The sequence below is a fragment of the Ornithorhynchus anatinus genome, chromosome 12, assembly GCF_004115215.2.
Source record: "Ornithorhynchus anatinus isolate Pmale09 chromosome 12, mOrnAna1.pri.v4, whole genome shotgun sequence".
Classification (NCBI taxonomy): domain Eukaryota; kingdom Metazoa; phylum Chordata; class Mammalia; order Monotremata; family Ornithorhynchidae; genus Ornithorhynchus; species Ornithorhynchus anatinus.
In genome coordinates this window covers 34,114,197-34,127,049 of record NC_041739.1, presented here as the reverse complement: position 1 = coordinate 34,127,049, position 12,853 = coordinate 34,114,197, and the positions used below count along the sequence as shown (strand labels likewise).

At 42.1% G+C, this 12,853-nt stretch overlaps 1 protein-coding gene across 19 annotated transcripts in view; it reads left to right on the top strand.

Annotated features, from left to right (window-relative positions):
- ANK2 (ankyrin 2) overlaps nucleotides 1-12,853 on the top strand; it is a 576,252-nt gene that overhangs the window by 322,629 nt on the left and 240,770 nt on the right. The gene's annotated exons all lie outside the window — the stretch shown is intronic.

Here is a 12,853-nt window from a genome sequence, read left to right as displayed (position 1 = left end):
TTCAGTATGGGGCATAAATATCTGCATTTTGGGCTTATTCTCTTTGAAACGTAATTCCAAATTATGTTATCTTTTACGATGGTGATAAGAAAGGTAAATGACAAATCCTCTTGGGAGAAGAGGTAGCTTGCTCTGCCTGTAACTTTTAATGTTAATCGAGTACAGAAAGTCTTAATATGCTTGTTGGAAATTCAGCCACCTGTCATTTTTTATTTTTTTCTAGCAAGCAAGGAAAGGATCTTTATATACATAATTAACCAAGTAGGTCATGTATTCAGAAAACAGTAAACAGTATATTTTAGTCAACTGCAAAAAACCCCCCCAAAACTGGAATCATGGCTCGCGTAGGCACTGCTGTTTAAATGTTGGTTTGGGATTAGTGCGTGGTGGGGAATTCATCTAATCTCAATAATTAATGATCCTCTTCTGTTGACTGCCAGAACAGATATATTTTTCTCTTCAATTTTAAAGGGTTGGCTCTTTCCTCATTTGAAATCATTCCTGGTGATTTATGCCCAAGGAGGGGAAAAAACCCTAAAAACTTTTAACTCCAAGGTGCATCATTCTTTTTTCATCTTGCAGGCAATTTATATGGCTAGGGAAAGAAACCAGAATCCAGGTACCTAATATTTTTGCTTCGAACGTCTCCTAACCCAGCCTGGGCATGTTTCTGCCATCTCTGAAAATGGGGAGATTCATCTTAAATTTCAGCAGCACTTCTTAGTCTGGCATTGCTCCAACTGCATTCATTACAATAGATAAAATTAGCTGTGCATTCATTTAGGTTCTGGGAAGAAACTCAAATATACAGGCCATTTAGAAAGTATGCTTAATTTCATTGCACTTCCTTTTTTTTGTTGTTGTTGTTGTTGAAGCAAGAATGGTATTAGTCATCTTTGGGGTGGTGGCTCCTTGCACCAGAATTAGTGTTTCTGCTCCGAATCCCTGAAATGGGATACTGCAGCAATTTCTGGGATTACAGTTTTGGATTCGAATATATATTTGCCGGGGTTTAGCAGATGGCCAAATGTGCCCATCCACCTTGCCTAGACAGCACATAGAGCCCAGGAGGTCTACTGGCTCCACCTCATATGTTCCCTCAGTGTTTCATTGGACTATTTTTCTTTTATATCCGGTTTTCCTAAACATGGATGCTGCATCCTTGTAGCAGATGAGTACTTAGGTAGCTAGTTCTCTGAAACGCCTATTCTTGGTTGCTGTATATCTTGAATTAAAATCTGGCAAGCTCAAACAGGGCTGCAGAATAGTACTGTGGTCATATGGTGAGACAATTACACTGTCATATCTAGGAAACAGCTAAGGGCTGTTGAAAGAGGTTGGGAACACCAGCTAGTGTCTGTTTTTGATCTTTTTGCAAAACGAAACTCTGTTTTACGCAGCTGCATATACTGTTACGTAAGTAAATGTCAGAACTGCACAACAAACTTGCGTGGAAATGGAGTGGGTGTGGTTATCCCTGCTTATCCCTGGTTCATTTTCCGGCGAGGGGGCCGCCTCGTATGCCCATTGCTCCTAGAGGGGAGGAAGTGAAAAATAACACTGAAGAGTAGCAAGGCCTAGTGGGAAGAGCGCGGACCTGGGATTCAGAGGCGGAATTCCTCCACTTGCCTGCTGCTTGACCTTGGGCGAGTCACTTATCTTCTCTGTGCCTCAGTTTCCTCATTCGTAAACTGGGGATTAAATACCTGTTCTCTCTCCTACTTAGATTGTGAGCCCTGTGTGGGACAGGAGCTGTGTCCGGTCTGCATATACTCTATCTACCCCAGTGCTTAATACAGTGGTTGGCACGTTATAAGCCTTTGACAGGTACTACAATTATTATTTAGTAGTAGAACGTACTGGTGCCCACTTGGTTTGGTACCCTGTACTAAGTGCTTGAGAAGTGCAAAATAGGAAGGTGACACATTACCTGCCCCCAGAAGAGCAGGAGAAACAAATATAAAAATATTTGCAGCACTATTAAAACAAATTAATTGTGTTGCTATAGATGGGTGAGTTCTAAGAAGGGTGTAAATAAATTCATAGACTTAAGTCAATGTGAGCAAGAATGGTAATGGTTATATATAGTGAAACTATTTGTTTATCTTCCCAAGGATTGTTCTCAGGTAAGATTTAGAAGCGGCGTGGCTTAGTGGAAAGAGAATGGACTTGGGAGTCAGAGGACATGGGTTCTAGTCCCGACTCCACCATGTGTCTACGTGTCTACTGTGTGACCTTAGGCAAATCACTTAACGTCTCTGGCCCTCAATTCCTTCATCTGTAAAATGGGAATTAAGACTGTGAGCCCCACATGGGATAACCTGATTACCTTGTATCTACCTTGGTGTTTAGAACAGTGTTTGGCACGTAGTAAGCTTTTACAAATACCGTTAGTATTATTATTATTATATTACACGACTAATGATTTTAAAAAACATTTTACCCTAATGAAACAGAAAAAGTGATTTATAGTGGTTGAAGTAGCTCAGAAGATCACTAAGCCCATAGATCCACATAAGACCAAAGTCAGGAGTTCAAGAGATGCCACCCCGAATAACCAGAGAGAGAAATGTCACAGGAATGGCATCTCGTCCTCTGCCCCTTCTACCTTCACAGATACTTTCTTCTCTCCCAGCCACCACTAGCAAAGTGCAAAGCACCCTTAGTGCCGACACTCCAGTGGGGATGGAGGCAGAGCTAGCTTTGGAGGGAAGGGGCTAGCTTTGGAGGAAGTGCAAGGGCAAATCCTGGTTGGGACCTATCGATTAGTAGGCTCGGCCATTTGCCTGTTGGGTGATTTTGGCCAAGTCACTCATTTGGGCCTTGATTTTCCCATCTGTAAAACAGGGATTCAATACCTGCTGCCCCTGTGTGACCCATTTTATCTTTTAATCTACCCCAGTGCTCAGCACAGTGCTTGACACACAGTGAACTCTTAGCAGATACTATTCTTATTATTAGGTTGGGTCAAACAATAAGCATCCTTGGGGCTGCTCACTAGCTGGACTTAGACTTTCAGAGAGCTCAGTTTGGTCTGCTCCCTCTGGGGTCCGTTTGTCATTCAACGGTATTTATTGAGCACTTACAGGGTACACAACACTATAGTAAGCGCTTGGGAGGGTACACTGTAACAGTAAACACACATTTCCACATATATACAGAGAGGGGAGATATTCTGTTCTCGTGCCTGTTAGAGTTACAGTGAGACATCAGAATTAAGGTATTCTGACCTTTCATCCCCATGGGGGCACAATATGCACCCGTGTGCAATGTGTATTACATTTTTGGATCATCGTACCACATATGGGTATAGTGGTTTAGGCTACAAATAATCCAGGAAATTCTGAAAAAAAGACTACCTTTCCAAATTGAGCTCCTTTCATATCATCTATTTGACTTCGAGCTCAGGGATTTTAATTTTTTTTTTATGGTATTTGTTAAAGGCTTACCATATGGCAGGCACTGTACTAAACTCTGGTATAGATACAGTCTAATCAGGTTGGACATAGTCCGTGTCCCACATGGGGCTGAGAGACTTAATCCACATTTTAAAGATGAGGTAGCTAAGGCACAGACAAGTGACAGAGCTGGGATTAGAACCCACATCCTTCTGACTCCCAGGTCCGTGCCCTGTCCACTAGTTCACGTTGATTTTCTCTGTGCAGATTATCTTCTTTGTGAGGATTAACTAAATGCACCACCCAAATCCCTGCAAATTAAGCTTCAGAGATGTCACTGTTTTTAGAAATGATAGATCGATGCATGACTTTATGATGAGTTTGGGGTTTTTTTTTTAGTTCCCTGTTTCCCATACCAAACCATTCTCTGTCCAAAAACAACTCAGCTATCCAAAAACTTGGTTGATTATTGATGGAGTTGCCCAATTCAGAAACAGTTATGCCAAAGGAATGACTGCCTCCTTGACTGCATGTCTGTGAGAGGATCTCAATGCCCTCTAGGCTGATGCCACCCTCATCCTTTATAGTAATAATCATGGTTGTATTCGGAGTTTACTTAGTGCCAAGCACCGTACCAAGTGCTAGGGTTAGATACCAGATAAATGTGTTGAACGCAGTTTCTGGTCCACATGGAGCTTCCAGTCTAGGAGGGGGAACATGTTTTGAATCCCCATTTTATAGATGAGGAAACAGGCACAGACGTTGTCTTGCCCAAGGTCATGCATCAGGCACGTGGCCCAGGTGGGAATAGAACTCAGATCTTTTGACTCCCAGACTCGTGCTTTTTCCACTAGGCCCCTTTCCCCTCTCACACCAAATGGATGATTTATTTCCCTGATCTCTACACTCTGAGGGTAGTGTTCAGTGGAGAACTAGATGAGTTGAAACAACCTAGAGTCTTTATCTCTAGAATCTCTCTTTAGCTTCCAGGTCAGTAGTACTGGAATCCGGGATGCATCAGGAGTGATTACGTCTTGAGAACTGAAGAGCCGAAAATGAAATCTGGCTGGAAGTTGCAGCTGAGAAGAGTCAGAGAGTGGGTGTGGGGAGGGAGAGAGCTGGACTGGATTCGTGAAAGGCTCCAGGTTTGGGCACACAGGTGTCAGGGCGGGCAGTTGAGGGCTTGGCTTGGGCGAGACAAATGCTACTCCTTACTAGTGACAATTTAAAGGGCAGGGATCATGCCTATTGTACTGTCCCAAATGCTTCGTATATTGCTCTGCTAGGCCCACAACGCTTGCACTCTTCCAAGTGCTTTGTAAGATGCTCTGCGCACAACTCTTGTACTCTTCCAAGGGCTTTGTATGGTACAGTTCTCCTCTCCCAGTAGCTTAGTACAATGTTCCTCATACAGCTCTTTGGGCCTTTCCCAATTGCTTAGTACTATGATCTGCACACTAATCTCTTGGACGCTCTCAATTGCTTGATAATAATGATAATTATGGTATTTAAACACTTACTATGTGCCAGGCACCGAAGTAAGCTCTGGGATCAATACGAACAAACGGGTCAGACACAGTCCCTGTCCCACCTGGGGCTCACAGTCTGAGGTTCCATTTTACAGATGAAGTAACTGAGGCACAGATAAGTGAAGTGACTTGCCCACAGTCACACGGCTGACAAGTGGCAGAGCCGGGAGTCGAACCCATGACCTCTGACTCCGAAGCCCAGGCTCTTTCCACTGAGCCACGCTGCTACTCTGGGACTCAGTCTAAGTAGGAGGGAGGAGAACTGAGACACAAAGAAGTGAAGCGACTTGCCCAAGGTCTCCCAGCAAGCAATTGGCAGAGATGACATTAGAACCCAGGTCCTCTGATTCCCAGGCCCACGCTGTTCCCACCAGGCCATGCTGCTTCTAACGGTTTGAACCGGACTACCTCCTCGCTCCTCCCAAGGTCTCCGACAAGGACCGGGAGTTTCCAGTCTGAGCTGAAAAGCTCCAAAATGGTGGCATCCTGATTTGTCTTGCAAGCCTGTTCCCGGGCCTCTGGCATTCCTGATGAAAAGTTGGCTCCTCTGGTCGTCACTGCCGCTTCCCCGGTCCTACTCCTCTGATTCACTTGAGGCCAGCAGGATGGGGTGAGGTGGCCAGGGTTTATGGTACTTCCCTCTTTGGAACTCTCTCTTCACTTTGCCACTTTTGATTTTTGATAGCCTCCCTCTCTGCCTCACTTTTGACTCCCAATGGCCTCCCTCTTCACCCCGCACCAGTTTTAACCTGGGCAGGGGGGACGGCGGGCTTCCGCTTCAGGGTGGAGGAGAGCCACCTGTGCCTCTGAGCCCATTTGGATACCCTGCAATGTGATCCCATCTAAATTAGAGGCAGGAACAAATGTCAGTGAGGTAGAGCGTGGAGTCGAAGATGACCTTTCCTGTCTAACGTGTAGCGTTAACAGATTTTTTGATGCGGAGAACGATCATGTCCCTCGTCGCTCATCCGTCGGCGGCCTGGCCAATCAAAGGAAGAGCATCTGTTATAGGAAGGAATGAAGAAGCAATCCTCTCCATCACCATCACTATTAGGAAGAATGTCAGAGTTTACTTAGATTGCTAACTATTGCTCTGCCAAAGAGAAGAAGGAAGAAGAGGGAGGGATCTTAGTTATTCTGGTGAATAATGAAAGGGACCAATGAGATGAGTTCTAATTCTGCCTAGTCTAACTGTGGTTTCGATCCAGCCACTTAACCTCTCCATGTTTCAGTGTGGCCAAATGAAAATGGGAATGATGATCTCTAGCCCTACGGAACTCACATGAGCATTTTAAGAATACAGGGGATATTGTGTGTGAAGCAGTGAGGCCTCGTGGAAGAAGCACAGGCTTGGGAGTCAGAAGACTTGGATTCTAATCTCAGCTCCGCCACTTGTCTGCTGTGTGACCTTGGGCAAGTCACTTCTCTATGCCTCAGTTATGTCGTCTGTAAAATGGGGATTAAGACAGTGAGCCTCACACATAGGACATGGACTGAGTCCAGTCTGATTAGCTTGTATCTAACCTAGCACTTAATACTGTGCCTGGCATATAGTAAGCACTTAATAAATACCATTAAAAATTAAAAAAGTGAAGCCATGGGACCTAAAAGAAAGAACCCGTGCTTGGGAGTCAGAGAATCAGGGTTCTAATCCTTTGTCTCTAAATTGCTTGCTGTGCCCTGGTCAACTTCCTTTACTTCTCTGTGTCTGTTTCCTAATCAGTAACAGTTTAAATAAGAAGGTATTCAATCCCTCTAAGTCCCACGTGGGACTGGGACTGTGTCTGACCTGATTTATCTTGTACCTACCCCGATACTTAGTACAGCTCTTGGCACGTATGGTAAGCGTTTGACAAATATGACTATTATTATTATTATTATTTGTGCTTAGAGTGAGAAGCCGCGTGGCTCAGTGGAAAGAGCACGGGCTTGGGAGTCAGAAGTCGTGGGTTGTAATCCTGGCTCTGCCGCTTGTCAGCTGTGTGACTGTGGGCAACTCACTTCACTTCTCTGTGCCTCAGTTACCTCATCTGTAAAATGGGGATGAAGACTGTGAACCCCACGTGGGACAACCTTGCGCCTATCCCTGTGCTTAGAACAGTGCTCGGCACATAGTAAGCACTTAACAAACACCAACAGTCATATTTTACTGTAGTGATAGAATTTTATTTTGAAATTCAGTACCTTCATGTACCCCAGGAGTGATTTAACAAGTAATACGCTCCTCAAGATTTTTGAGCAACAAACATAATAATGGCTGATATCCAATATAATTCACAGAACAAGGGATTTGAGGGTCCCAGAAGGGTCCAGATGGCTGCCCCCAGTTTCTCCCCCCACCCCCCGCCAAAAAAAAAAAAAAAAACAAAACTGGAAAATTCCTATCCCCTATATTTGGACAAAACTCAAAATAATGCTCCATCTTCCATTGCCTATTCTGCAATATCAATATGTTGATCTTTCACAAACCACATTAAAGAGGAAATGAAAGAGTACTGAGCTTTACTTGGATGTATGCCACAGATATATTCTGGCCTTCACTTACACATGGAAATTAAAATCTCCTATTGATTTTTTTCTTTAGTTTATTTGTCTATAGATTGTTTCTCATTTATTTGCTTATACAAACGCTTTTACAGATTTCTGGCTTACGCAGTCCATTTGTGTGCTTGGAGACATTTTCTTTATGCTTAGCTCAGTTCTCAGATCCCTCTCTTGCTGTAACAGTTATCTTCACTCTAAGTGGTTTGTGATTTTAATGACATTTTTTAGGCAATATTGTAAATCAGCTTTCTTTTTTGATATTTAATTGTGGAGAACCTGCTTTGAGCTATAGTGAGGGTGACTAACAGCTTAATGTCGCAGCTGTCAGATCTGTCCTATGGGCAAAAACTGAACCGGTACTGTGACTTTTGATCTCTCTGAAGTGGGCTTTTGAAATAGAGTATCATGGTTTTGCATATAAAATAATTGTTCTGGTGTTATGCTTCATCTTGGGAAATTGAAAAAAATCAAAATTTGCTGTAACCTATTTATGCACTTGTTGCTTTTCCCTTTTATTTATCCTACATTAGAGGTGTTCTCATCTTGGAGGAATCACAGAGAATCCAAATCATTTGGTGCTCCTTTTTTGTCTGTTCTACTCTCTCAAGCACTGAATACAGTGCTTTTTCCTCAGCAGGTACTTGCTGGTGTAAAGTGTAGATGTGAAAATCTTAAAGCGGAGGAACTCGGAATCACTCAATCAGTGGTATTTATTGAGTGCACACTGTATGCAGAGAACTTTATTCATTCATTCAATAGTACTTATTGAGCGCTTACTATGTGCAGGGCACTGTACTAAGCGCTTGGAATGAACAAGTTGGCGACAGATAGAGACAGTCCCTGCCGTTTGACGGGCTTACGGTCTAATCGGGGGAGACAGACAAGAGCAGTGGCAATAAATAGAGTCAAGGGGAAGAACATCTCGTAAAAACAGTGGCAACTAAATAGAATCAAGGCGATGTACATTTCATTAACAAAATAAACTTTACCAAGTGCTTGGGAAAGTACAATACTACAGAGTTGATAAATTCGTTCCCTGCCCACAAGGACCTTACAGTCTAAACTACAGAAGGAAAAGGCAGAAAGAGGACAAATGAGAACCCAGGATTAGCTCAGTACAGGTGGCACCTCCGGGGTGGTTGTAATTTGGGGTTGTTGTTACAAAGTGAATGCTGTCAGGCAATATAGGTTGTATCCCTAGGGTGGTTGTAACCTGGGATAGTTGTAATGTGAGGAATGGTATCGAGCTACCCTCAAGACTTGCGGTCACATTGTGGAAAGGGAATGTGCCTACAGTGCAGGTTGTATCCCTGGGGCGGTGGTATTTTAGGGATAACAGTTCATAGCTCTTGATGATCTATTCCGTTCCTGCTTTTTACTTTCCTGTAATGAACTTCGTATAGCCCACTATTTAGGCAGTACTACCTTTGCTTTGGGATGTGGGAGATTGTGAAGGGTGTTGTAAGCCACCACAGCTGCCACTCTGTCAGAAAAGGTCTTCCCTCTTGCTATTGCTCAGCCCAAGCTTTGATAGGAGCCGCTCAACACTCACATTTGGGGCTCCTCCCTCCCACCTCTTTGCTTCATTAACACTGTGCCCTAAGGGGATGTTGCTTTTTCCTATCCTAGGTGTTAAGGCAAGTCACCATTGACTTAAACATTTCCTATTATTACTGAGGCAGTGCAGTTCTACGCACTGGAAAACATTGTTTAGTATCTTCTAAAGCAATTAAAATAGCAGAGCAAGATGGGCACACAAATCAGTGAGCAGTAGGAAAATTGTGAAATTTGCCAATCTAGCTTTAAACTACTTACTTGGCCACGATGGAAAAAAATACCTATCTAGCCTTTATTCTTCCTAATTGTATTGGTTAGAGTTGAAAGACTGCAAAGTAAGATTGCCAAATACCTGGGTGACTAATGAGAATTCATTGAGATGTAGATTATTCACAATAGCCATCCATATATATGTCTTGAGGGCAAATCTGCCACAGACTAATGAATCCTGAATACATTAGAAAACTCAGTCACCACAGTACCCTGCATTTAGACTGTGAGCATCATGTGGGACTGGAACTGTCTGACCTGATTATTGTATCTGCCTCAGCATTTAGTAGAGTGCTTGGCAAATCAATCGTTAGTATGTATTGAGCATTACTATGTGCGTAGCCCTGTACTAAGTGCTTGGTAGAGTACAATACAACAGAGACATGTCCCCTGCCCAAAATGATACGGTTGTACAGTTTGGAGAACTGTACAAATATTATTATTATAATTCCTATCTTTCTTAAATACTGACTATAAAGAAGATAGTCACCAAATAAATGCTCTTGGTTTTACCTTCACAACCCTCTTTCCTCTCTACCCACACCGCTACTTCGATGATCCAAGCATTTATTCTATCCCACCTTGACTATTACATCAGCTTTCTCACTGACCTCCCTGCTTCCTGTCTCACCCAACTCTAGTTCTTACTTTTCTCCGCTGCCTAGATCGCTTTTTCTAAAAAAAAAAAAATTCAGCTCATGTCTCCCATTACTCAAGAACGTCTAGTGGGTTGCCTGTCAACCTCTGCATCAAACAGAAACTCCTTTAAAGCATTCAATCAGCTCATCTCTTCTACCTCATCAGTGAGGTACAACAACCCAGCCCGTCCATTTCTCTCCTCTAATGCCAACCTACTCAATGTATTTTGATCTTTGTTGCCACCAACCCCTTACCTATGTCGTCCTCCTGTCCTGGGACTACTTCTCCGTTCAAATACAAGAGACCACCACTCCCTCCATCTTAGAAGCCCTATTCAAATCACATCTCCTCCAAGAGGCCTTCCCCAACGAATCTCTTATTTCCCCTACTCCCTCTCCCTTTTGTGTGGAGTATGCACTTGGATCTTTCAACATTTGGTGTTCGCCCCTCCCTCAGACTCACAGCACTTCTGTATATAGCTAGAATTTATTCTAATGTTTGTCTTCCCATCTAGATAAGCTCTTTGTGGGCAGGGAGCATTATCTACCAGTTCTGTTGTATTGTACTCCCCCAAGCACTAAGTACTGTGCTGTGCCCCGGCTAGTAAGTACTCCGTAAATACCACTGATAGGTGATGTGGGAGAACTTTTTCAGGTGACTGTTGTATTTGAGGTAGTTTGTCTTTACTTCATAATGAACAGAGCATAAAAGGGCTGAAATTGAAGGGGTTCAGGTTCGTAATATCGCTTCCAAAGTATAGGCTTATATCCTCCTGATCTAGATCATCACTATGGATTCTTTCCTGAGGCAGTAGAAGTATTGTTTTAAGTGCTTAGTTTAGTGCTCTGCACAAAGTAAGTGCTCAATAAACACGTAGTAAGCGCTCAGTCAGTACTATTGAATTGAATAAGTACCCTTGATGATGATGAACATGATAAAAATGCACTGATGATGATTATTTCTAGATTGGTTTAATATAACTTGTTGAAATCCTTTCCTGTTTCCCCGAGTTACCTATTTATACCTTCTACTGACAGCGAGCAGGAAAAGCAAATTGTATTTCTTTTTTCTGTCTTCTTACATGAGCCTCTGATTACTGGAGATCTGATTTTTTTCCACATACAAATGTTAAAGTTTATGAGAAACAGCCCAAACAAGCAATCTAATGTTATTTTTGCCAAAATGATAAGCATTGGGTATTCTGATGGGTAAGTTTCAAAAATTAGACTCTGCGCCTCCTAATTAAAACATTCACACATGTTCATGTTTTTAGGGTTTTTACCAACTCAGGATGGAAATAATGAATAAAACAGGCAATGCTGCTGTGATTTTGGGCCCTTTTTGCTGGTAGTTAGGCAAGTCTATAAATTAAATGCACAGAAATAAATACACTAAAGCATCTAAGCCTCAGATATTTACTTAGATTCATTTTCTGGGCAGAAGTCCTTAGTGCTTCCTCTATTTTCTGATCTGTTAAGTTCATCCTTACCAATAGAAAGGGGGAAGAAATAAGTTCTGTGTCAAAAAAAAAAAAAAGGTTGCTTGTCTCCCATCAAGAACAATGGAAGAGATTTCAAGAAGGAATTGATTATTGTGATAGTGGTTTGCACAGTGCCACTCATACTGTCTACTGCCAGTTGTGTTTCCACTGGAGCACGAGCACAGTGAGAAAGTAGATGGGCAGGGGTGGAGCAAATGGCAAATTGTACACTAAAGTTCTTTGCATGCAGAATCCATTTACAGCAAGGTTACTAAGCTCATTGAGGACCAGTGGTGAAGAGATCTTGTGTATGTCCAAGGTGATGTGAGGTTGAGGTAATATGAAGCAGAAAGTCTGTAGAGTTGAGCAGCGAGCAGAAGATAGCTTTTGACCTGGAGTGTGCTGCCATGTTAAGTAATCAGTTATGTGTGTGCGTGTGTGTGTGCTTGTCTACTACTTTGCCAAGTGTTTAGTGCTCTGCACACAGTGAGTGACCAATCAATATCACTGATTGGTAAACATTTGTCATTTTTGCTTCTATTTTACTCTCCCAAGTGCTGAATGCAAGGTTTTAGACACTCTAGCCACTGAATAAGTGTCATTAACCTATTGATTGTATTCTAAATGGCCAAACCTGGATACAGGAATAGATAGCACTGAATGGAACTATGAGAGGTGGAGGGAAAGTAGTCTGACTTTGGCAATAATTTGGCATTGTAATTAAATAGAGGAGAAAAGAAAAATGAAATGATTTGAAATCTAGCACTTAGGTTTCTACTCTGTGACTAGCATTCAGTTGTTCCTCCTTTTTCTTAAAGTTGAGAATTTAAAATGTTCATATAGGTTTTCTTGCATTTTTAAATGGGTTTCCACAGTCATTCTTATTTCGGTTAATATATTTTCCTCTTCCAAGAGAAAAAGCTTTTAAAAGCCTCTTATTTTTAAGCTATTTTACAGGTCTAACAGTGGAAATATGTCTTGTCTGAAGAGTTTAGGTGATGCAATTCATTGATTTATGAATTTATAACCAAAAGGACATGTTGCCAGTTTTCCTAGATTGGTTTGATCCATTATCTGTAAAATCTTTTTTTTTTCTTTTTCTGTTGTGTACCTGGGAAAAATGTTTTTGAGTAAATTTATTTGGCCAATGTGGCTATTCCCTATTGCAATCAATATTAAAATAAGTTGGGGGCAAAACACAGAGCTACTTTGACCATGGGATTTAAATCAAATAAAATGGCATATGACCAAAGTAACTAGAGAAGAAAAATGCTGAGAAGGTACTTTGGTTTCCAACATAATTCTTCAAGACCCCAGTGAATAAAAATAAAACTATTGCCATAAAAGCAAAATGGTGTGCCTTTTATCATACCACATGTAGGTAATCCTGGAATTGCAATGCCTGCAAAGGTTCCCCTCCCTTTCAATAGTCCTTT